The sequence below is a fragment of the Equus przewalskii genome, chromosome 11, assembly GCF_037783145.1.
Source record: "Equus przewalskii isolate Varuska chromosome 11, EquPr2, whole genome shotgun sequence".
NCBI lineage: Eukaryota > Metazoa > Chordata > Mammalia > Perissodactyla > Equidae > Equus > Equus przewalskii.
Window position 1 is genome coordinate 8,263,533 of NC_091841.1, and position 22,741 is coordinate 8,286,273.

At 41.7% G+C, this 22,741-nt stretch overlaps 1 long non-coding RNA gene across 4 annotated transcripts in view; it reads right to left on the bottom strand.

The window, feature by feature from the left end:
• Positions 1-22,741, bottom strand: part of LOC139074454 (uncharacterized) — a 106,061-nt gene that overhangs the window by 21,006 nt on the left and 62,314 nt on the right. The gene's annotated exons all lie outside the window — the stretch shown is intronic.

The following is a 22,741-nucleotide window of genomic DNA, read 5'->3' on the forward strand; positions in this document are numbered from 1 at the left end:
AATTTAGTGCTCCTTTTTGTCATTTGCAAAGAAGCTTCCAGCTGTTTTATAGCTGGAGGAATCTTCGCCCATCCTGTATGAGAGCCTACAGGGCTGAACATGAGACCAGCAGCTCTGAGAGTTGAGACCAGCAGATGTCAGTGACTCAGTATCAGCCAACTCTCATTCAGTCAACAAAAACTTACTGAATCCCTCGGTGTTACAGATTCCAGGACATAAAGACACAAACGTATGATCCCCGAATTCAAAAACTAGCAAGAAAAATCAGACACAAAAACTCAATAGTTACAAATTATTGCCTGCATTTCCCCCAGGCTCATCTCCAGCAAAACTACTTAATAGCTTTTGAAATGCATCTTGCTCTTTCTCACCTCCATGTCTTTGCCATGAACAGCCCCCCTGTTCCCAGCCATCTCCCAGTTCTCTTGATGGACTTACTTCAACTGATACCCGTGTCATCACCTCCAGGAGCCTATCCTGGGCATCACCTGCAATGCCATTTGGATGCCTTGCCTACCAACCCTCAATCCACCTGTGCATACTTCATTCATCATACCCATCACTCTGCCCAGCAATTGCTGATTCACTTCTGAGTCTCCCCTACCAGCCTAGGAGTTACTTACATCAAATTCATCATTGTAACCCTGATGTCCTCTGCAGTGCCCAACACACAGCAGGTGCTCAATAAATTTTGGCAAACCAATAAATTAATGTAATAATTAATTTGATATAAATGTTATAATAGATATTTTTACTTAGTGTGATGCAAGCACACAGGAGGTTGCAACCAATCACCCATGGAGGATGAGAAAGAGGGATGCTGTCAGGGAATACTTAGAAGTAAGAATAACATTTGAGAAAATTCCTGGAAAAACTGGGTGCATTATAATTATGGACATTAAAAACTGAAATTACTTAATTATCATCGCATCTTCAAAAAACTACTTCAGAGCCAGTCCCGATGGCCTAGTGGTTAAATTTCAGCACTCTCACCACTTCCGTGGCCTGGGTTCAATTCCCGGGTGTGAAACCACACCACCCATCTGTCTGTTGCCATGCTGTGGCGGTGGCTCACATAGAAGAACTAGAACGACTTACAACTAGGATATACAGCCATGCACTGGGGCTTTGGAGAGGAAAATAAAAAGAGGAAGATTGGCAATAGATGTTACCTCAGGGCAAATATGCCCCTCCAAAAAAAAAAGGAAAAGTTGGTTTGCAAAAAAAAACTATTTCAAATATTTTCACATCTAATTAGCATTGCATGGCCTCTGGTCCTCTACTTACTGCATGTCCATGGCACCACCGTCACCACACCCACTAACACCATCTTGAACACCAAAAGACAAGCAGGAAGCAAGGAAAGAAGAAATGGTCTTTCTTCCATCTCCTCCTATCCACTTCACATGTTGTACAGTTCTCTGTTAGCCCTTTTGCTAAGCTATATAGACAGAATTCCAGCCAGGCACTTGGCTGAAGCCTTTTTTCATAAGAAAGTCTTCACCAAACCCAACCCTATGATTCCAATCCATAAGCTCGTTAAAACCATCCCCTTTTCTGGGTAGACCTCTTAATGTATCAGATATTATAGCAATGAGAGAATTCAGAGAGACACCAAATTGCCTCTTGATTCCATTTCAATATCCCAGAAAGGTTTGCAGAAGGCACAGGGTCAAAGAAAGTTCTGGGATGCTCTAGCCCTAAATTAAGTAGAATTCTGTGGTTATCACAATCTACTCTAACCTCTGTTCCAGTCACCATCAATAAATAAAGTTGATGATTCACTAAATGGGAATAGAAATCTAACTGTTACTATTTCTAGGGAAAGTTCCTCACGTAAGAAAAGATAGGCCAACATCCAAACAAAGGGGCAGGACCTTCATCTACTTTCTCTGTAACTGAGTTCATTAGGCTTTGCAGTGCCCTGGAGCCTCCATTAATACACCCTAGAGAGGACGCCTACCCCTTGCTGTGTATGCAGCCCTTGCTTCCATCTGCAAATCCCTTTGACCTTCTCCTGACTTGTATTTGGAACAGCCTGCTGGATCCTCTTGAATTTTTAAGACAGAAGTGTTGGCATTCTGTGTTATGTGGGTAGCCTAAAGCCTGTAAAACTAGATCCAAAAACATATGGTGGCTAAACACAAAAGAAGTTTATGCGCTGTTTACATAAGACTATGAGTAGGTGAACAGATTGTGAGGTGGGGATGGAAGGTAGCGTAGTCATGCTCCACACAGTAATTCAGGGAACTACACTGACACAGAGTGCCATCCTTCACATGTGGGTTCTGTCACCACAGAGAAAAATCTCCATTACAACTAGCTGCCAGGAGAAAAGCACCTGGAAGTGATGCACATTGCAACTGCTCATCTTCCATTGGCTAGAACTCAGTCACATGACCACATCTGCCTGCAAGGGAGACTGGGAAATGTAGTCTAGCCATGTGCTCCAGAAGAGAGGAACAGGGGGCCGGCACTGTGGCCCAGTGATTGAGTTCACACACTCTGCTTCAGCAGCCCAGGATTTCACCGGCTCAGATCCTGGGCACAGATGTGGCACAGCTCATCAAGCCATGCAAGGCAGCGTCCCACATACCACAACCCAAAGGAGCTACAACTAGAATATATAAATACATACTGGGGGGCTTTGGGGAGAAGAAAAAAGAAAAACAAAGAAGATTGGCAACAGATGTTAACTCAGGTGCCAATCTTAAAAAGAAAACATTCATCTTTAAAAATAAAAAAAGAGGAACATGGATTTTGCTAAGGAGCAGTTGTTAATGGTAAACACATTGCATTTTTTTTTTAAAGAGCATTCATGAAACAATTAATCTATCACAGGCCATAACAAACTTTAAAAAAGCAGCAAGGACAAGAACATGGGTAGACCTCGCTTCAAACCCTGGCACCCCTCCTACCTATAATCCTCTCTGAGCCTCAGATTCCTTATTGCTAAAACAGAGGTAAACACTGATGCAGGGTTAACTGAGCGATGTGTGTAAAACACCTATCACAGTGCCCGGCACATAGTAGGTGTTCGACGAATGTGGTGGTGCTGGTGGTCATTTGCAGTCAGTCACGATTCATGATAAGACATTCCCATTTGCAGTATGGAAAACACGTAACCTCTGCCAGGGGAATTAGCCGCTAATTCAATTCACACTCGCCCTCCTGCACTGCAGTCCTTTCCCCCTGTGGCCCCTACTTCACCTGCATGGGAACTGTTAGCCCTTGATAAGAGACGAAATGTCCAGTCCCTACCACAAGAATGCTCCTGTTCCAACTTTCACTGCAGCCCAGACAAACCGCTGGGATCATTCTGCCTGTCACAGCACGGAAAATTTCAGCCATCATATGCTGATGACATCCCACCCACCACTGGGTGCACAAATGCGCGCTGGCTGGAAGGAGGTCTGATTGCCCAGAAAGTCCATTTGTTCCTTGCTTTAAAGTGATCAATCATTTGCTCAGATTTCAGTGAAATGGCCTGAAACAGGGAAGGAAAAAAGAGCCCAGAGCTTGGGCACAGTAGATTAGAGGCAAGTCTCAGCAGTGCTACTGAGCAGGCAGCCATGTCAGGACCAGCAAAGCCCCGGGGCCCTGGGCTTCTCGGCCCGGAGGCAGGGGGGCCACATGATCAAGTCTCAGTAGGGATCTGTGCCTCTGACACCGGCCAAGCTTCTTCGGCTGCAGTCGCTTGCAGCTGCACTTAGAACCTTCTCAGTTCAAGGTCATTCCTGGGGTCCCACCCTCAACTTCTGGAGCACCGGCCCCTCCAGTTCATTTCAGGCAGCTCTCCTTCAGCAACTATCAAAACCTTTCACCTGCTCAGAGTCGCTGGCCCAGCAATTCCACCTTTGGTAATTCATCCTAATGAAACAATCCTGAATATGGAAAGGATGCTCACCAGTAACAGTATAATAACGAAGCAGCGGAAATAATCTGTACAATTGATTGGAATACCACCACCAGTCCAACAGTAAGGAAATTGTTTAAATTAGAGCATAGAACATCAAGATATTGAAATATGTGTTTGCTACGAATTTATGATAAAGGAAGGTGTGGAGACTATTATGTTAAGTGAGAGAAGTAAGAAACCACAGTAGTACGGGTACAGTTCTGGGAAAACATAAATAAACAAACAATGGAACTGAAGTCATCTAAGATATTATCATCACTAGATGAAGCTGGGTGAACGGTACACAGAAACCGAACCATTTTACAGTCTTTTGAGACTAACACTACTTCAAAATAAAAATTATTTCTTAAAAAGACAGAAACAATTGTGCGTGAGGAGGCAGCATAGAATAATGACTAATAGCACACGTTTTAAAAAACTAAGTGTCGGGGATCAGCTGTGGAAGGGATTTGAAATCTAATCTGCTCTTTCCATTTAGTCTCTCCTCGTAAGGAAGCTCCCATAAGAATTCTTTCCGACAATCCCCCCTCCTTACAGCTGACCATCCTATTACGTGAATCTTTTTAGCAGAATAGTCCAGAAACCACAGCTGACACACGGAGTTGGTCCCTTCTGACTATAATCATCAGAACAGGAGTAGCATTTAGTAACTGTTTACCACTGTGTGCTAGGTGTTTTACAAATATTAATCCTCACCACAACCTTCAAAGGCAGGTATTATTAGTTCCATTTTAAAGATGAGAAAATGAGGCTGGGAAAGGTCTTAGGACTTGTCCAACATATCATAGTTGATGAGTAACCCAGGCAGGATTTAAACCATTTAACTTCAAACCCCAGGGTCTTCCCGACACGAGGTATTTATCCATTATTTAATTTTTTAAAGTTTCCTTATCTGATGTAACAGCAAATGCCCCTCCAGGGCCTCAGTCACCCACAAAATTAGGCACTTGGGTTGGGGAAAGGCTACAGTGTCCCACACCCCAAGACACAAGGACTCCCCCAACAACTTCAGCTCTCCCCTGGAAGCTTTTCCTCACCAGGCAGTGGTCTCCTAGTTCAGCAATGCCCAACCTCTCAGAGAGCTTTTAATCCCAAGGCTAGGACCTCAAACCCAGAAATTCTGATTACCTAGCTTGGGATGGGCTTAGCCATTGGTACTATAGCCAGGGTTGAGGACCACTATCCTAATTTGTTGACTTCTCTCCCTCTCCACACTCCATCCTATGACCCCCCACAACCTCCCTTGCCCACCTTTCCAAAACATGCTTCTCACTGGAACCAGGATGATTTTCCTAAAACAGATATGACCATGAGACTCCTCTGTTTATACAATTTCAGTAGCTTCCCAGGGTTTACCAGATAGAGCCCTAAAGATGGCTCACAGGGCCATTCCCAGCCTAGATCCAGACCACCCCTCCAGCATCTTCTACAGCCACTCCACACCAGCACCCCACACAGACTACTTGACATTTCTCAAACACACCATGCACCACCACACCACTAGGCCCAACTCACCCTGTTTTCCCTTATCCAGAAGACCCTCCCATCCCGTTACCTCCTTTATCCTTCACTCAGCTTTCAAATCCATTTCTCCGCTCCTCCCCTGCTCTCACCTGCACACCTCCCAGCATCATCTGAGAATCCTTTCCTGATGCCCTGAGGCAGAGCTAAGAATTCTGCCATCCCTGTTCCTATATGTGTCTTAGGCAGCTATTACAGCCCTGACCACACTGAATCACTAAGAGCACCGGTTTTGCCCTCCTCTCCTCTGAGCCTGTAAGTTCCTTGAGAGCTCCGCCATGTTCACTCCCGCCACCCCTAGAGTATGGTATGTGTCTCAAATTGCCCCTCAGTATTTGTTGAATAATTGAATGAATGAATGGACAGAGTGAAAGAACAGGTAAATGCTGTACTCAGGTTTCACTGAGAAAGGTCCAAAAATTTCCCCAATAGCTTCTTCCTCAGACCAACGACAAGGTCTCCTGATCAACAGCCACTTCCATTGAAATCAAGTAGGGTAGGGGGTCCGAGAGAAGAAAGGAAAAGTAGCCAGAGTCAGACTCTCCTCACAGCTTAAATCAGGTTCTCAAACTGTCAGCCCACACACTAAACAAGCCCACAGAGGTATTTTGTTTGTCCCAGAAAATCTTTTAAAAATTAGGAAATTTCACATAAAATCCAGCTCTGTGCTTTCTCCTGAACTATCAGAGGATCAGGCAATGCTCACCCTGCATTCCCGCCGGGCTGCCCCACATTGGGAAAGCCCAACTGCTCTCCAGTCTGCCACAGTCCCCACCAGTCCCTATTGTCTTCACCCAGCTCACCTGTCCAGGTAATGTTTCCTGCCTGGCCCCTGTAGATATTTGAGTTTGCAACCCTGGCTTAAACATCCTGTTTGGTTTAAAGGGTTAAAATACCCGTGTGTATGTGTGTGTGTGCTCATTCTTTGTACCAAAGAATAGGAGAAAGGATCTCTTCAGCTCCATTTCTCTCCAGGTTAGGGAGTTTAATAAAACCCAGCTGACGCTGCATGACTTTAGCCCTGAGAATGCCAGAGCCAGGGCTGTGAAAGGAGAGCAAGGTAGGGGAGGAGTGGGCCAGGTGTGACACAAAGAGGCTGTCTGGCACTGTGACCCTCAGCTCCACCAGGCTGAGATAAGGTCCTCGGCAGACCTGCTGATGCGAGGTGAGGAAAGAGCTGGACACACACCGAGCCGAGGTGTTCAGACAGGAATTCCCCTGCAGGTCTGCGGGACAAGCAGCTGTCTCATGAAGCTTTAGCTCCACTCACTGGCTGGCTGTAAATTAAGCTCCAGGAAGTCAGCAAAGCTGGGCGAAGCTTTCAGGCAGCCACAAGGCACCACCTGGAAGAGGAACTTCAGCCCATGCTTTAGCATCACCTGTGGTAAGAAGGGGGTCATCCAGAAAGAGGGTTAACACCCCCACTCCCTACCCCCATCCCCAGTGGTCCTTGCCTCATTTTGCCTGTTTCCTCATCTTCTTTCTCCTTCCACTCCTGAGACCCCACCATCCAGGAGAGAAGGCAGCTCACTTCTTTTGAGCACCCACCACAGTTAGGTTCACAGGAGGACCCGGGTTTGAAGCTTATACAATTTCAGATGCCCCTTTTCAGAAAAAAAGTTACAAAATTATGAATAAAAGGTAGACTCAGTGCCTTGAAGGGGAAAGTCCCTAGTTAATCTAACCCTCTGGTCGGGGGTTTTCCATATGTTACCTCAGAGCACAGAGGTTGGGCTCAAATTCTGACTCTGCCACTTACTAGCTGGCAGACAACTAGCTTCACCTCTCTCTGCCTCAGTTTCTCCTCTGTAAAATGGGGATAATACTAGTAACTAGCTCATGTTGTTGGGAGGATTGTGGTAATACATATAGATGGTATTTGCTTACGTTAGCTGTTGTTACTTCATTTTATCCTCACGACAGCCCTGTGAAGCAGCCATTACCCTCTCGATTTTACGGGTGAGGCTGGGAAGTTTCCCTCCTCCCCACCCACTGCAGACTACACCCGAGCCTGCCTCTGCTGGCTGGGGTCCCAGAGAGGCTGGGCCTTCCCTATTTATCTCCTCAGCTGTAACCAGGACTGACCAGCTGTCTTCTGCTCTGTGAGGGACCAGCTGGCTAATCTGAGAACCCACCGCAACCCATCTGACAACACAGCTGAGACGTGTTAATAGGTGATAATGTACCACAGGCAATGCCTCCTTGGTGGATATTTGAGAGGAGGCTTTAGCAAAGAAAGCTTTCACCCAAGGGATGGAAGTGTCAGGGACCCAGCGGTAGGTCATTGAGAGGTACATGAATCAAGAAGGGAGCTATGGTAGAATGGAAATAGCACCCACCTTGAAGTCTGATGACCTATAACCTCGTGAGCTTGTTCAAATCAGTTCACTTCTCTTAACCCCCAGGGCCTCATTGGTAAAATAGGAAGAATAAAAATAACATAGGATTCTCGTGTAACATGACGCTAATAAATATGAAAATGCTTTTGTTGCAGTAACAGTGAAAAAAAATGATTTTTTAAATTTTTATTATGTTTTCGTTTTTTAATAAAAAATAATAACTATACCGGTCAACAGTACTCTGAGCGCTTACTTCCTGCCACACTCTGTTCTAAGTGCTTCACATACATTAAAGATTTACGTTTAATCTGCCTAAGAGCTCTATTAAGTAGATACTATTATTTTGTCATTTTCTAGATAAGGAAACTGAGGATCCTAGCAGTTAGATAACAGTCCCAAATCACGTAGCTGGTATGTCCAGGCGCCAGGAGTTTTCTCCTCTGAACTCCCCAAGCCCTTCGTGCACATCTCTGGTAAAACTCTCAGCGTGTTACTTTGTAACTACTCTATTCCAAGTACTGTGCAGGGGACCAGATATCATGCACGAAGAAGACACTTTTAGGAGCTTAAAGTCCAGAAGAGGTTGTGAAACTTGCGATAACTGGCGGATATACTAAGTAGAGTGGCAAGACAAGGGCGGCAGTGATGAATTGTGTGTGGGAAAGGAGACAGGTCAGAAGAAGAGTCTCCGAAGGGGAGAGACTTGAGGAGAGGAACAGTGAGAGTCCAGCCAGCGAACAAGTCGTGGGAAGGAATTTGCAGACAAAGGGAGCAGAGGAGCATGAAATGGCAGAGTGAATTCAGGGAACGACAGACGTCATTCAGGGAAGCACATATGGGAGAGAGGTGCAGGGTGCTGAAGGCCAGGCTAATGAATCCGGGCTTTATTTATGAGGTCATGGCAAGGCTTTGACCAGTTCTGGGTAGAGGAGCCAGAAATAAGTTTTGTGTTTTAGAAAGATCACTCTGCGTGACTGAATCAGTGAATGAATAAATGAATGAGCATTGCTAGAGCCCATCTACCCAGACTATTCTTCTCTGAAATCCAGGTGAATGTACTTCCCCACACTCCCATATAATAATGAAACTAAGTACTTATATTACCTAGTGGAAAATAGATCCATAATAACAAAGAGATGTAAACAAATTAACAGTTTAGAAGGATTGCTATGTGCTCTATGCTTTACATTACCAGGTGAGGTAAATCTCATTACCCCATTGTACAGATGAGGAAACTGAGGCTCAGAGATGCCAAGTAATTTACTTCCAATCAGAAAGACATCAGTAAGGAGAAGTCTGTGTTAGAACTCAGGCCTGTGTGACTCCAAAGTCCACACTTTTTCCTCTATTTTGTGGCCTGTATTCTACGAATATAAATATTTATTTTGTTTGAGCAAAGACTGTAATTTTCAAAGACAAGGCAATTGCAGAAGTAGTCTAGCCATGTCCCTATATATGAGTTTTTCAATGAAAACTTAACACGTTTTTAACATATACTATGACCTCAGCATCCATACTAATTAAAAAAAGAAACTTGTCCATCACGTAAAGTTTCTTACTTAGAAAATAGCACATAAATGATTCAAGGGAAAGTACATCTGAACTGGAAAAATTCCCCTAAAGGATACGACTGAATGCAGACAGGACGGTAGCATCAGAGCCTTGGCTAACAAATGCTGTTTTGATGCACACGTTTCTTAAAAGCATGTCGTCAAGGAGAATAAAAACAACACCTTATTCTCATCAGTAGAGGATACTGGGAAAAGCCTTAGATCTGGAATAAAAAAAATATGAGTTCAGGCTCTTAATTTCAGGGTAATGTGGATGCAGACCGTGACCCTTTCTGAAGCTCTGTTTGCTCATATATAAATTGGGAATAATAATACCTACACCACAGAAGATGACATGAAGGCTGTTTGTAAAGTGTAAACCCCTATTCCATATGAATTATCAATCCTTAACAAATTAGAGAAAATCAATTTAAGAGCCTAGAATAGTTTCTTATTCCTAAGGGTGTGTGCATTTTAAATGAGAAAGCCTGGAGAAGATAACGTTAAGTGAAAGAAATTGATCACAGATTGACTTTATGTTATTTTAGCATTTGACCCATCATGAAAGGGCAGTATTTGGAGCTTGTTCCAGCCTCCTTTAGATCTTATTAGAGAGATAGCCTCCTGATCAAGATAGCACCATGTACAACCACCCAGCCAGGGAACGGCCCGAGAAGTAGGGGTACCATTCACATAAACTGCAATGCAATTGCCATTCCTTAGGGTTGGGTGGTGCACAATCTGTACAACCAGTGACCACAGGTCTGGTTGGCTGTTAACAACAAGCTTACTTGATTAAAATGGCTTTTCCACATGAATTCCCAAATGGGAAGTTGCCATCGTCAGAGGGAGGAATAAAGATCAGCTTCTAACCCACTTGATTGATTTTCTCTTCTCAAAAACAGCACAAAAAGCTACATGCTTCCATGCAGGGTTGGGTAGGAACTCAGTTTTCCCATTTTGTGAAATGAGTCCAATAATTATTGACCTTACAGGGCTATTGTAAAAATCAAATGGCATCCAGACAGGGAATACCCTATCCACAGGTAAAGAACTGTCATCGGTAGGGAGAAGAGGCTCACACAGGGGAGCTGACTGAGGCTTGGATTTAGGTTTCCAGTCTTAATAGATGATCCACCTGGAATCTCCCATCATCTCTAGCTTCCAAGACAGTGTCACTGCTATAAAACGAAAGTGTGAGATCACTAAGCCTGTGACTTTCAACCTTTCTATATATCAGGACATCTGGGGAGCTTTAAAAACATATCAGTCAAGAGTCCTTCACCCAGAGATTCTGATTTAATTGGTCCAGGGGTAGTGCCCAGGCACTGGTATTTATTTTTAAACTCTCCAGGTAATTTTAATGTGCAGTCGGAGTTGGGAACTACCACACTAAAGGTTGTTTCTCCTGAGAAACAATCGGCTCAGCTTCCTGAGCAACCTGTGTCCCCATGGGCTAAAATGGGTCCCAGCTAAGAGGACAGAAATGAGAGTGAATATCTCAAAAATAATATTCCAACATCTGTAGAGTGTGTTACAGTCACAAAGCATTTGCACAGACCCTCCTCATTCGGTTTTCACAAGAACATTAAGATGCAGATATTACCTCTATGATGGCCCTTTCATACTTGGGGAAAGAGACTCAGGGGCAGAACTGGAATGCAGAAGACCATACTCGCAAGACAACAGCACAAATCTCACAGGGTTAGGAAGGAGAATTCTGTGAGGCACTAGAAAGAGCACCAGAAGGAGTCAAAGACCTGGGTTTCTAGTTTTGGCAGTCTGATCTTGGGTAAGTCACATGCCCTCCCTGTAAGGTACCCGGCACATTTATAATATGGAGGGTCTGACACCCTGAGCTGTAAGCTCCCTTCCACTGACCTGCTATGAGATAGGCTCTCAAGCGTCCAGCCTCAGGTTTGTCAATAAAGTGTTTCTTTCAAAACTTTACCTTATATGAGCCTCAAATTCTTCACCTGGATTAAAAGAACAAAATCAGGGAATGTAGTGAAAACCGTAATGCTTCCTCTCCCCATGATTTTGTCAGCCAATAAAATACCTCTTGGGTGAATTTGGTAGAAACTATTGCCCTCTGCACTTTCATTCACTCCTCACAGGAGTGGGAATGATCCTTCCAACAGGTGAAATGGTAAGAGGCAGACATCTAGTCGTCCATATATCTCTACTGGGGGAAGGTGAACAGACTACAGGTCCTTTGCATGGAAGACCTTACTCTCCCAGGCTCCTGGCACAAGGCAGCTGCATTCTCTGCTCAACTGGCTACAGACCCAAACCTTGTTAAATGCAGATCTGAAGGTCCAGCTTCATCAGGAGTGGTGGGAGGAGTATGAAGAAGGGCACTTGGCCATAGATCCAAGACATAAGATCCAATCTAAGCAATAAACCTGCAATTAGAATCTTGACTATTGTATATATTTTGCAAATAGTCCAGCATTCAAAAGAATAGGGGGTCTAATTAACTGGTCAAACTAAATTAAATCCCAAACTAAAATTTCCCCCATATATCTCCAAAGAGTTGTTGTAAGGATCCAAATAGATAAAGGATGAAACAGTCCTTGCTTCCCCATCACTTCTGCAGAAGAAGAAAAAGGTAGGTAAATTTCTCAGATGTTGATCAACCCGGCTCCAAGGCAAAATGAAGAATACCACTTATTCGAAGAATTCTCTTAGAAGGGTGCAACCTCATGTTTTAATCATGAGTTTCAGTAATTGCTTAATTAGCATGGCATTTTTACCTCTCTCGTGCCACTGCTGTACTCTGAGTCTCAGAATTCTAATGGGAACTTCTCCTCTGGCTAAGTTCACACCTGGCCTTTCAAGAAAGTGCTCAAAATGGTTTCGTCATTCCCTCTGTGTTTTGGTAAAGGAAGGAGGAAAGCAGAGCTGGAGCGAAGCTGTGGCCTGTACAGCACACAGTGGAGAGGAAAGGTAGCATAGTAGTTAAAGCCTGAAAGCTTTGGAAACAAGCAGGCAGGGCCTGCATCCTTGCTCTGCACTCGCTCACTGTCTTAGTTCCAGCTGCTATAACAGAATACCACAGACTGGGTGCCTTATAAACAACTGAAATTTATTTCTCACGGTTCTGGAGGCTGGGAAGTTGAGCCCACTTCCTGGTTCATAGATGGCTAACTCCACTCTGCATCTTCACATGGCACAAAAGAGCAAGGGAGAGATCTGAGGGTTTTTTATCAAGGATTCATGAGGCTCCACCCTCATGACTTAATCACCTCCCAAAGGTCCCTCTTGACACCATCTTGACACCTCTTGATACGATCACATTGGGTGTTAGGATTTCAACAAATGAATTTGGAGATGACACAAACATTCAGTCCATAACTTCTGACTGTGTGACTCTGGGCAGTTTGTTTAATTTCACTGGGCCTCTGTTTTCCTGACCATAACGTGGGGATAGCAGTAGTATCTCTCTTCTCCAGTGGTGTGAAGATTCCACAAGTCGCTGTGAGTCCAGCACCTAGGACAGCGCCCAGAACTTGTTACCCACTCGATTAATTTACCAACCGTTCGGATTTTTAATCAGCCACTTGCTAATAGCTGGACAATATGCTTGGCCTCTCTGAACTTCAATTTCCTCTTTGGAAAGCAGAAATAATAAACAACAAACATTGAGGGGTTGTCACCAGAACTGGAAAGAGACTAATATCATATCTGGCATTTAGAAGGTACTCAATAAATATAGCTATTATTAAAGTTATCATAAAACTTTGGGGAAATTAAATATAGGTCGTCACCAGAAAACATTTTAGGATGAGCTTCTGAAAAACCTCTGCTCAACAATAAGCTATTCAAGAGAAGAAATTGTGTCTCTTCATCTCTGCACCCCTGGTGCCTGATGCCTGCAACAGAGTACACCACAGCAAAATTTTGTTGAACTGAACAGGATGAACTCCCCACCCATCCCTCAAGATTGACTTTATGAGTCAACTATTCCAAGTTTTCAGCCAAGGAATAAATAGTCATTAAGATATTGTTTCTTAAACTCCTGTGTAAGCTTCCTCTAAATGGGGTTAGAGATAATATAATTTCCTTTTGCAATATATGGACGAGAAAAGGCCCCAGAGCTTTCATTAATCACGCAGTATTCCCTCTCCCTGGAGCTTCCTCCTCCCTCCCTTCTTTATCCCATATCTGCTCCTTCTTTCGTATGTCAATAAATTCTTTCCTGGCCATTCTTTGTGCCCCTGCATGCTCACTGTCCTCAGAACTCACAGAATCGAGGCATTGTAAAGTTATATGAGTATTTTAAATGTCATCTAGGGTAAGCACTCATCTGATGTAATAATGCCCTCCTCAAACACTCCTGCTACGTGCTCATCTAGATTGATGTAAACACCTCAGATGAAAAGAAACTCACCTCCCCATAAGGTGGTCCAATCCATCTTTGGTCAGCTCTGTTAGAAACTTACATCCAGCCCAGACCTATCTCTCTGTAACTTCTACCACTTCCTTGGTTGTAACTTTGCCTTTTTCAGGCTTTCAGGATGGGATGATTCTGCCTTCAATGTTACAAACTTTGAATGTAACTTATGGTGCACGTATATCCTATCCTCACAACCAGATTAAAAGTTTCTAGCAGGTAGTCACCATGCTTTATGTCCTTTGTGCCCAATAGGTGCTTAATAAATATATACTAAATAAACGTTGGAAACACATCTTTGCTATGTTGCCTACTTTCTCTTGGTCAGACTCATCTCATTGGGGCCACCATAAACAATTTCTTTTTCTCCTCAGATGCTTAACAGCAGAGTCACGTAATGCTGAGTAAATGGAAAGAGAAAAGGAAGGAAGAAGAAACATTTTTTAAAATTCCATCTTCAGGTGCACTGGGAGGCAATTTTCTTTTGCAGGCAAATTATTTGCAACCCTGACAGTCACATATCAAAGTAAGGGACAATCTAAGTGCTATCCATCTCCCTCCCAATATGCATGGGAGCTCACATTATGTCCTGGTGAGCCATGGACAAATGGAAAGAAGTAGAATATATCCCTAATTGCTGTTTGCTTGGATTATTTTGAAAGTGGTCAGAGGGCTTTCCACTTTGCTGAGCGCTTTACACAATACATCCCAATTTCCACTGAATATTTAAATGTTTGGTATACATTCAATCATTTGACAGCTGGTTGAGTTTTTTTAAAACCAAAAGAAGATAAAGGGCCCCACACTTCCTCTAGAATATTGAGGAAGGAGTTGTTTGACTAATTTAATACTATCTAGGGCAAAAGAACTCAAATCTGGTCAGATTTACAAAATATTCTGATTTTTTAATATAAGAATGATCACCATTTTGCTTGTTTTGTATGAGGACTGAGGAAGTAATGTGAATGGGGAATATTCATTAAAATTATGTAAATAATGAAAATCTGGTCGTATCACTTTGCAAAAGAATATTGAAATGGCACTTTTCCTAGTGTCTCAGTTTGGACTGAAGCCCCAGGTTAAGAATAATAGATGCCAATTACACCCACCTCCAGAACAAGGAGCGAGGTTTGCAAAGATAGTCCAAAACAAGCCTTGTAAATCTCAGCCCAATAAGCTCATCAGCTAATGAAGGATTGATTAGGAAACCTTTGGTGGATCTCAGAGAATTTCCAAGTCAGGGGAGCTTCAGAAGAAACATTTGGAGGGCTAAGCACCAGGCCTGGAATTTGGGATAACACAAAGACAGTTAGGTAAAGTGTGCCTGAAAAAGTCTAAAAACAAGAGTTTGGTCAACCTAATGGCAGAGTGAAGAGTATTTGAGGCTGCTTGAGAAAGAATTAGACACTTGGAATTTAGTGAGACAGTGAGATGGCCTCCTCCTGCAGGCTGCCTTCTGTCTCCCCCAACCCTGAGTCTCCATGAAAAGGAATTCACCCAAAATGACCACTCGTGGGGGAAGGTGAGCCCAGCAGAAAGAGGCTAAATGTGGCCTGGCAGAAGCTAGGGTTTGCAAGTAGGGGACAGGGGATATCATTAGTGCTCAGCAAGCGCAGGACTTTTGGAAATGAGGAAACTGCAGGTGCATTAAAGAAATCTCCCAGGAAAGGGACAGCTTCATCCCTCTCCTACCTCCAACCCTGAAGGAACCAGAGGTAGCACATTCAGTGGGCAAGAGAGAGGAGAAAAGAAATGTGGAGAAGCTAAGGGAAAGAGAGAATTTTATAATTGGGTGAAAATGTGGAGTTTTGATATTAGACTGAACCAGACATTTCATATCCTAAAAGAGATGGACAATTTATTCATATCTAAAAGGGACCAGAAAAGTAATGCCTCCTAGCCAAAATCTCATCCAGAATCTAGGAAAACAATGACTTTGTGGGGCAAGTTTAACAGAAAGCGGTAAGAAACAATAAAGTTGCTTTCTGTTTGTACCCTGCTGAGTACAGCTGGTAAAATGCGTTAGTTGTAAGTGTCTTGCTTAAAAAAACAAAAAGAAAAGAAAATATCCCTCTTAGGATAAAGCCCCAAATACTCACATGGCATGTGCTTGTATATTTGGCCCCTGCCAAGCTTTTGAATTTCATTTCACGCCACCCTCCACCTCACTCAACACCTCCAGCTGCGTGGCTTTCTCAAAGCACCTCCGAAATATAAGCAGCTTTACACGGCAGGTGCACACTCTTCCCTCTGCCTTGGAATTGCTTGCCTCCTCTCCTCCTCACCTGGCTAATTCCTGTTTGTTCTTAGCGGGCTTTGGTTGTAAGCAACAGAAACCAGCAGAAACTTAAGCAGGAAATGATTTATAGGAAAAGCAGGAAGTAGCTCAACAACCAAAGACTACAAAAATAATCCATTTAAAAACACTGCTGGAAAAGAAGAGAAGTCAAGGAAACCTAAGAGAGGGCAGGAAATGATGGGCAGACTCTTCTGGAAGATGGGTCAGCCTCAGCTATTTGTTTGTTTTGTTTCACTAGAGACTTGGTCCCAGGTTGGGGCACGTGCCCACCCCTCACAAGGGAGGGCAGAGTATTTAGCTACAATGAGGGAGCATAAATTCCTCCAAACGAAATCAGGACACAATTAACACAATAATGGTAGGCAGGCAAGACAACCAAAATCCACTCCATTTAAGGACCACTGTAAATGTTTCTTCCTCTGCCAGATAGTAGCCACAGACCCTTGAGCAGGTACTTACAGTAGCTGCGTCTCAGTTTATTTGTCTCAAGACAGTAAAATACCTACCTCATAAGAGAGTTGTGAGGATTAAACTAATGAATATACATAACCCACAGAGCACCATGGCAGCACATAATGTCAGCTAATATTATTTTTTAGCAAAATTTTTCATGATGTCCCTAGACTCTGCCAGCTTAGTCCATTATATCCTCCCATCCTTCGTATTTCTCTTCTGAGCCTTGATCATAAGTGAACCTGCAGGATTATTTGTGTAATTTTTATTTAAATGTGTGTATACCACTAACCCCTTAAGGGCAGAGGAAATGTTTTTTTTTTTTTTTTTACCTTGTATTCCCAATGCATAGTATATAGCATAGTGCAGTAGGCTGAAAAATAACCCCCAAAGACATTCAGGTCCTAATCCCTGGAACCTTTGAAAGCTACCTTATATGACAAAAGGAATTTTGAAGATGTGATTACATTAAGGATATTGAGATGGGAAGATTATCCTGGATTATCTATGTGGGCCCTACATATAATCACAAATGTCCTTATAAGAAGAAGATTTGACCACAGGAGAGGAGAAGACAATGTGACATCAAAAGAAATAGGTTGGAATGATGCAAGGAAGGAGTCACAGGAAGGTTCCAGAAGCCAGAAAAGATGAAGAAACAAATCCTCTCCTAGAGCCTTCAAGGGGAACCAGCCCTGCTCACACTATGACCAGCTCGGTGAGCCTGATTCTGGACCTCGGGTCTCCAGAACAATAAGAGAATAAATTCATGTTGTTTTATGCCACCAAATTCATGGCAATTTGTTACAGCAGCCATAGGAAACCAATACATAGGTACTCAAGAAATATTTAGAGAATGAATAAATGAGATTTGCAAAATGACAAAGAGTAGAAATCAAAACTAACATAGAAGCCGAAGTACAGGACTAATCTTCATGACATTTATAGCTCTGAGCACTTTACTTTTGTCTATACATCTAAAATTTCATTATAGGTAGATTAAAGACTGAACATACCCATATTTACCAAGGTTCTCAGTTGAAAGCTGAAGGAGTTATCGTTGGATGATTGAAGCAGAGAAAGGAATTTTTCTAAAGGATAATTTATATCTCAGACTCACTAGGATGACTGAAGAACCAGGTTCAAGGCCAGCCATGTATGTTGTGCACTGCAACATGGCAGCTTTGTTGAAGTTATACAGACGGGAGCAGCATACAAAATATGCCGCACCATTAGTCTCGGGAAGACTGCATTGGCACTGCCACCAAACACACATTTGCATGACAAGCATAGCCAGCACCAAACACTGGCTGCCGATAATATTTTCACTGCAGCTTTTAACTTCCTGCAGCACTGCAGCCAGAGAATTCCTCAAGAATCCTAAATTGCCATGAAGGCTGGGAAAGGAAGGACTGGGCTTAAGTAGTAGGATGCAGCTCAGCCTCCTAACAAAATTCAAAATGGGGACACGGGAGATTCCCCCAAAGACAGAAAGAAAGGATTCATGTGAGGGATAACCACAAAGAAAAGATAAATATGTGCTACAATGTCATATCCAAAGCATCCAGTGAATTTATTTTCAAGCATCAGACTTAAAGATGAATTCACAAGATCAGAATGTGTGGTCATGCATCTAATGACCTCCTGTGTTCAATCACTTCTGAATTCAAATTAAAGCAGGTAACAGAATATGGAAACTATTGAGGTTAAATATGTCCCCTTCCATCTTTAATTTGATCCCTAAATCGAATAAAAATGTCTGAAGGAATTTTTACAGACTGATTTCCTTGGACCTCTGGTCTCTAGAACTATAAGAGAATAAATTTGTGTTGTTTTATGCCACCAAGTTTGTGGCAATTTGTTATAGCAACCATAGGAAACCAATACGTAGGCACTCAAGAAATATTTATTGAATGGATAAATGAGATTTGCAAAATGACAAAGAGTAGAAACAAAGCTATCCTTTGATTACCAAATAACACGAGCTGATCACCAAAGCTGATCACCAAATAACATGACATACAAAGAAATCCCTGGTTTTATTTCTCTATCACGTTGTCCCATTAGATTGGATTAAAGCTGTACCAACTTCCTGTCAAAAAAAATAAAATATATCTTATTTTGAGCAGCCAAGTAACTAGAGTTTGGGGTAGATATTAGAAGGCATTATAAATGAAGGGAGAATAGAAATCCCAAACCTTGGGTTATCAAAGTCTACCGCTTAAAATAGCCATACAACTAATATTTTGCCTTCTTCTGTTTTAGACAATTTGCTAAGCACTGGGATTTTTTTAATGATTAAGAACGAATCCTGAAGGAATTTATATTCTACAGAAGGTTAAGGGATAGAGATAGGTAAATAAACTAATTATAATAATAATAAGATGTAACAGGTGCTCTAACAGATGTGTTATGGGTTGAATTGAGTCCCCTAAAAACTCTTATGTTGAAACCCTAACCCCTAGTACTTCAGAATGTGACCTATTTGGAAATAGGACCATTGCTGATTTGATTGGTTAAGATGAGGTCATACTGGAGTAGGATGAGCCTCTAGTCCAATATGACTGTTATCCTGATAAAAAGAACACCACATGAAAAGACAGGCACACAGGGAGAGAGCAATGTGAAGACTGGAGTTACGTGACCACAAGTCAAAGAACTGTGAGAAGCTAGGAGAGATGCCTGGACCAGATCCTTCCCTGGTACTTTCAGAGGGAGCGTGGCCATGTTAACACCTTAATCTCAGACTTCTAGCCTCCAGAACTATGAGACAATAAATTTCCATTGTTCTAGGCCACTCAGTTTTGGGTACTTTCTTATGGCAGCCCTGAATTCAGTAAAGTAGCAGGATGGAAAAATCAATATACAAAAATCAGTTATGTTTCTATACATTAATAAAGAACTATAAGAAAGAGAAATCAAAAAAAATCTCATTTACAATATCATCAATAGAATAAAATACTTAGGAATAAATTTAACCAAGGTGGTAAAGGATCTGTGCACTGAAAACTATAAGAAATCGATGAAAGAAATTGAAGATGATACAGCTAAGTGGAAAGATATTCCATGCTCATGAATTGGAAGAATTAATATTATTAAAATGTCCATACCACCCAAAGCAATCTACAGATTCAATGCAATCTCTACCAAAATTCCAGTGACATTTTTCATAGACATAGAAAAACAATCCTAAAATTTGTATGGAACCACAAAAGACCCCAAATAGCCAAAACAGTCTTAAGACAGAAGAAGAAAACTAGAGGCATCACATTTACTGATTTCAAACTATGTTACAAAGCTATAGTAACCAAAACAGTACGGTATTGGCATAAAAATAGACACATAGATCAACGGAACACAACAGAGACCCCAAAAATAAACCCATGCATATGTGGTCAATTAATTTTGGACAAAGGAGCCAAGAATATGCAATGGGAAAGGACAGTCTTCAATAAATAGTATTGTGAAAACTGGTTATCAACACGTAAAAGAATGAAATCAGACCTTTATCTTACACCATACACAAAAATTAATCCAAAATGGATGAAAGCCTTAAACATTAAGCACTTGAAATCATAAAACTCCTAGAAGAAAACTCCTAGAAGAAAGGGGAAAATCTTTTAATATTACTGTTGGCAATGATTTCTTGGCTATAACACCAAAAGTACGTGCAACAAAAGCAAAAATAGGTAAGTAGACTACCTCAAACTAAAAAGCTTCTTCACAGCAATGGAATCAACAAACAAGATGGGAAAAAGAATTATGGAATGGGAGAAAATTTTTGGAAACCATATATCCGATAAAGGGTTAATATCCAAAATATACAAAGAACTCAGACCACTCAATAGCAAAGAAACAAATAACCTGATTAAAAACTGGACAAAGGAACTGAACAGACATTTCTCCGAAGAAGACATACAAATGGCCAACAGGAATACGAAAAGGTGCTCAATGTCACTACTGATCAGGGAAATACAAATCAAAACCATAATGAGATATCACCTCACACGTGCTAGGATAGCTATTATCAAAAAGACAAGCGATAACAAGTGTTGACAAGGATGTGGAGAAAAGGGAATGCTTGTATACTGTTGGTGGGAATGTAAATTGGTACAGCCTTTATGGAAAACAATATGTCGGCTTCCCAAAAAATTAAAAATTGAGCTGCCATATAATCCAACAACCCTACTTCTGGGTATATATCCAAAAGAAATAAAAACAAGATCTCAAAGATATATCTGCATTCCCACGTTTATTGCAGCATTACTCACAATAGACAAGAAGTTGTTAGAACAGACTCATAGCTTTTTCTAAGATTTATCCCCATGTGTTTTAAAACATAAATCTCTTACTTGACTAAAAAATCCTCTAAATCTCCCTTCTGGATTGGTGAAACTTGCAGCACTAGGAGCTTGGAGTGGAGTGTGTGGGTGTGTGAGAGATATATCTAATCTCACACTGTGGGATGCTGGGCAGGGAGGCAAAAGAAGTGAGGCAGAGTCTGCCCTGCTCTAATGCTCCTAAAGTGTTGAGGCTTAGTTCTCTCTTGGTTGGCTCTAAATGGTGTTTGACCTTGATTTCTATGGGCTACATAGGACAAGCTAATGGCTCCAACAGATTCAGGTGATGGTCTCCCTCTCAAGCAGCTTCTGAAGGCGTTAGGGGTTCTTTACATGGTTGGCTACAGCTTCTACTGATCCTCAGTTGGGAATGTTGGAAGGAATGTATTCCAAGAATGTGTTCCAAGAACAGAGGAGATGGGGAGAGACCTCCAATTGCCTAGGTCTAGCTCTTGGGTCAACCAGTGGTCACCTCCTTTGGATGATCTCCTCCAACATTCCCACAGCCAGAGCCATTTCAAGGATGCAGCTTTGATAGACTAAGCTGCTTTTGAGACCATCTGGATTGAACACATGACTGAACTCAGCTAAGGCCTCTACATAAACTTAGGATTCTGATGGGTGAGTGCAGAGATCTACTCATCTTGCCACCACCCAAGACAAGCGTAGTGGGTAAGTTCTCTTGCTTTTTAAAACCACCACCTACCAATCTGGAGTGGTTTCCCTCTTTCTTTACTTTCTTTTTGCCCTCTGTGTATGGGCTGGGGCGGGGGATGGGGCCAACTTGTGAACCAATACTCTACAAGCTAAAAACCATAAATTCAGAAGAATTAATCTTTACTACAAGCCAAGTCAGTAAGATACTAATGATTGTGAAGAAAGCTAACTTGTAACAATATAGTAAAGCAGCTTTGCACCTCAAGTACAATGTTTCTTAAAACATTAAATGTCATTTTAAAATTTTATCAGGAAAGAAAAAAACAACTACGTAAGACCAAAATATTTAAAGGTATTCTAACCCATAAATATACTGTACTATAAACAAGGTGCCATGGCATAAAATAAAATGAGCTATAGATAGGCTTTAGAATTAACTTCAGCACACATTATGATGCATAATAGCTGCTGGAATCCTTAAACAACCCATAATGTATGTTTTACTACTTTATGTTAATACAAAAAAAATTTAAATACCATATAAAATTTTTTAAAGGCCTACATTGAAATTTCAAGAAAGTCAACCTGAATTTTGACATACAGATAATGATAATGGATAGTTATATAAAACTTTTCAGCCTATAAAACACATAAAGCATTTTTTACATGAAAAATATTAAAATGCTAACTCCCAAACAACTTAGAAGCAAAAAATTATTCAAGCATATATTGTGTTCCTGCCTAACTGCTAAGTGCTTCTTAGTATACAGTGTGTGCTCATTAAAATAAGATTATTGTAGCACTGAGCACTGGATGGGCATTTGAGATGATGGGAAAAGCACAAGTTTTGAAGTCCAACTTTGCCAGATTTGAATCCTAGGTCTCCCTCTTTATTGCTTTATGATCTTTAACAAGTCACAACTTCTATAAGCCTCAGTTTCCTCGCTTAGCAAAATGAAGAGAATAGTATCTAAATTATGTTTCAAATGACTAGCACGATGTCTGGCACATAATGGGTCTCAGTATTAGTTCTTTAAGTTCTGAAGTATTTCTCATTCATATTTAATAATGCTAATAAGAAGATAAAACAATAAAGATCAGTGTGGGTTTGAATTAGAGTTTATTACAACCCAGTAATCTTACTCCATGATTGTAGATCATCCAAAAGGGGGCATGGTTGATTGAATCTCCTTAGGGGAAAACATTTAACTGTGTTATCCCTTATCTAAGTTCCAGGAGAAAGATTTATCTTGTGTAAGTTAAGCCA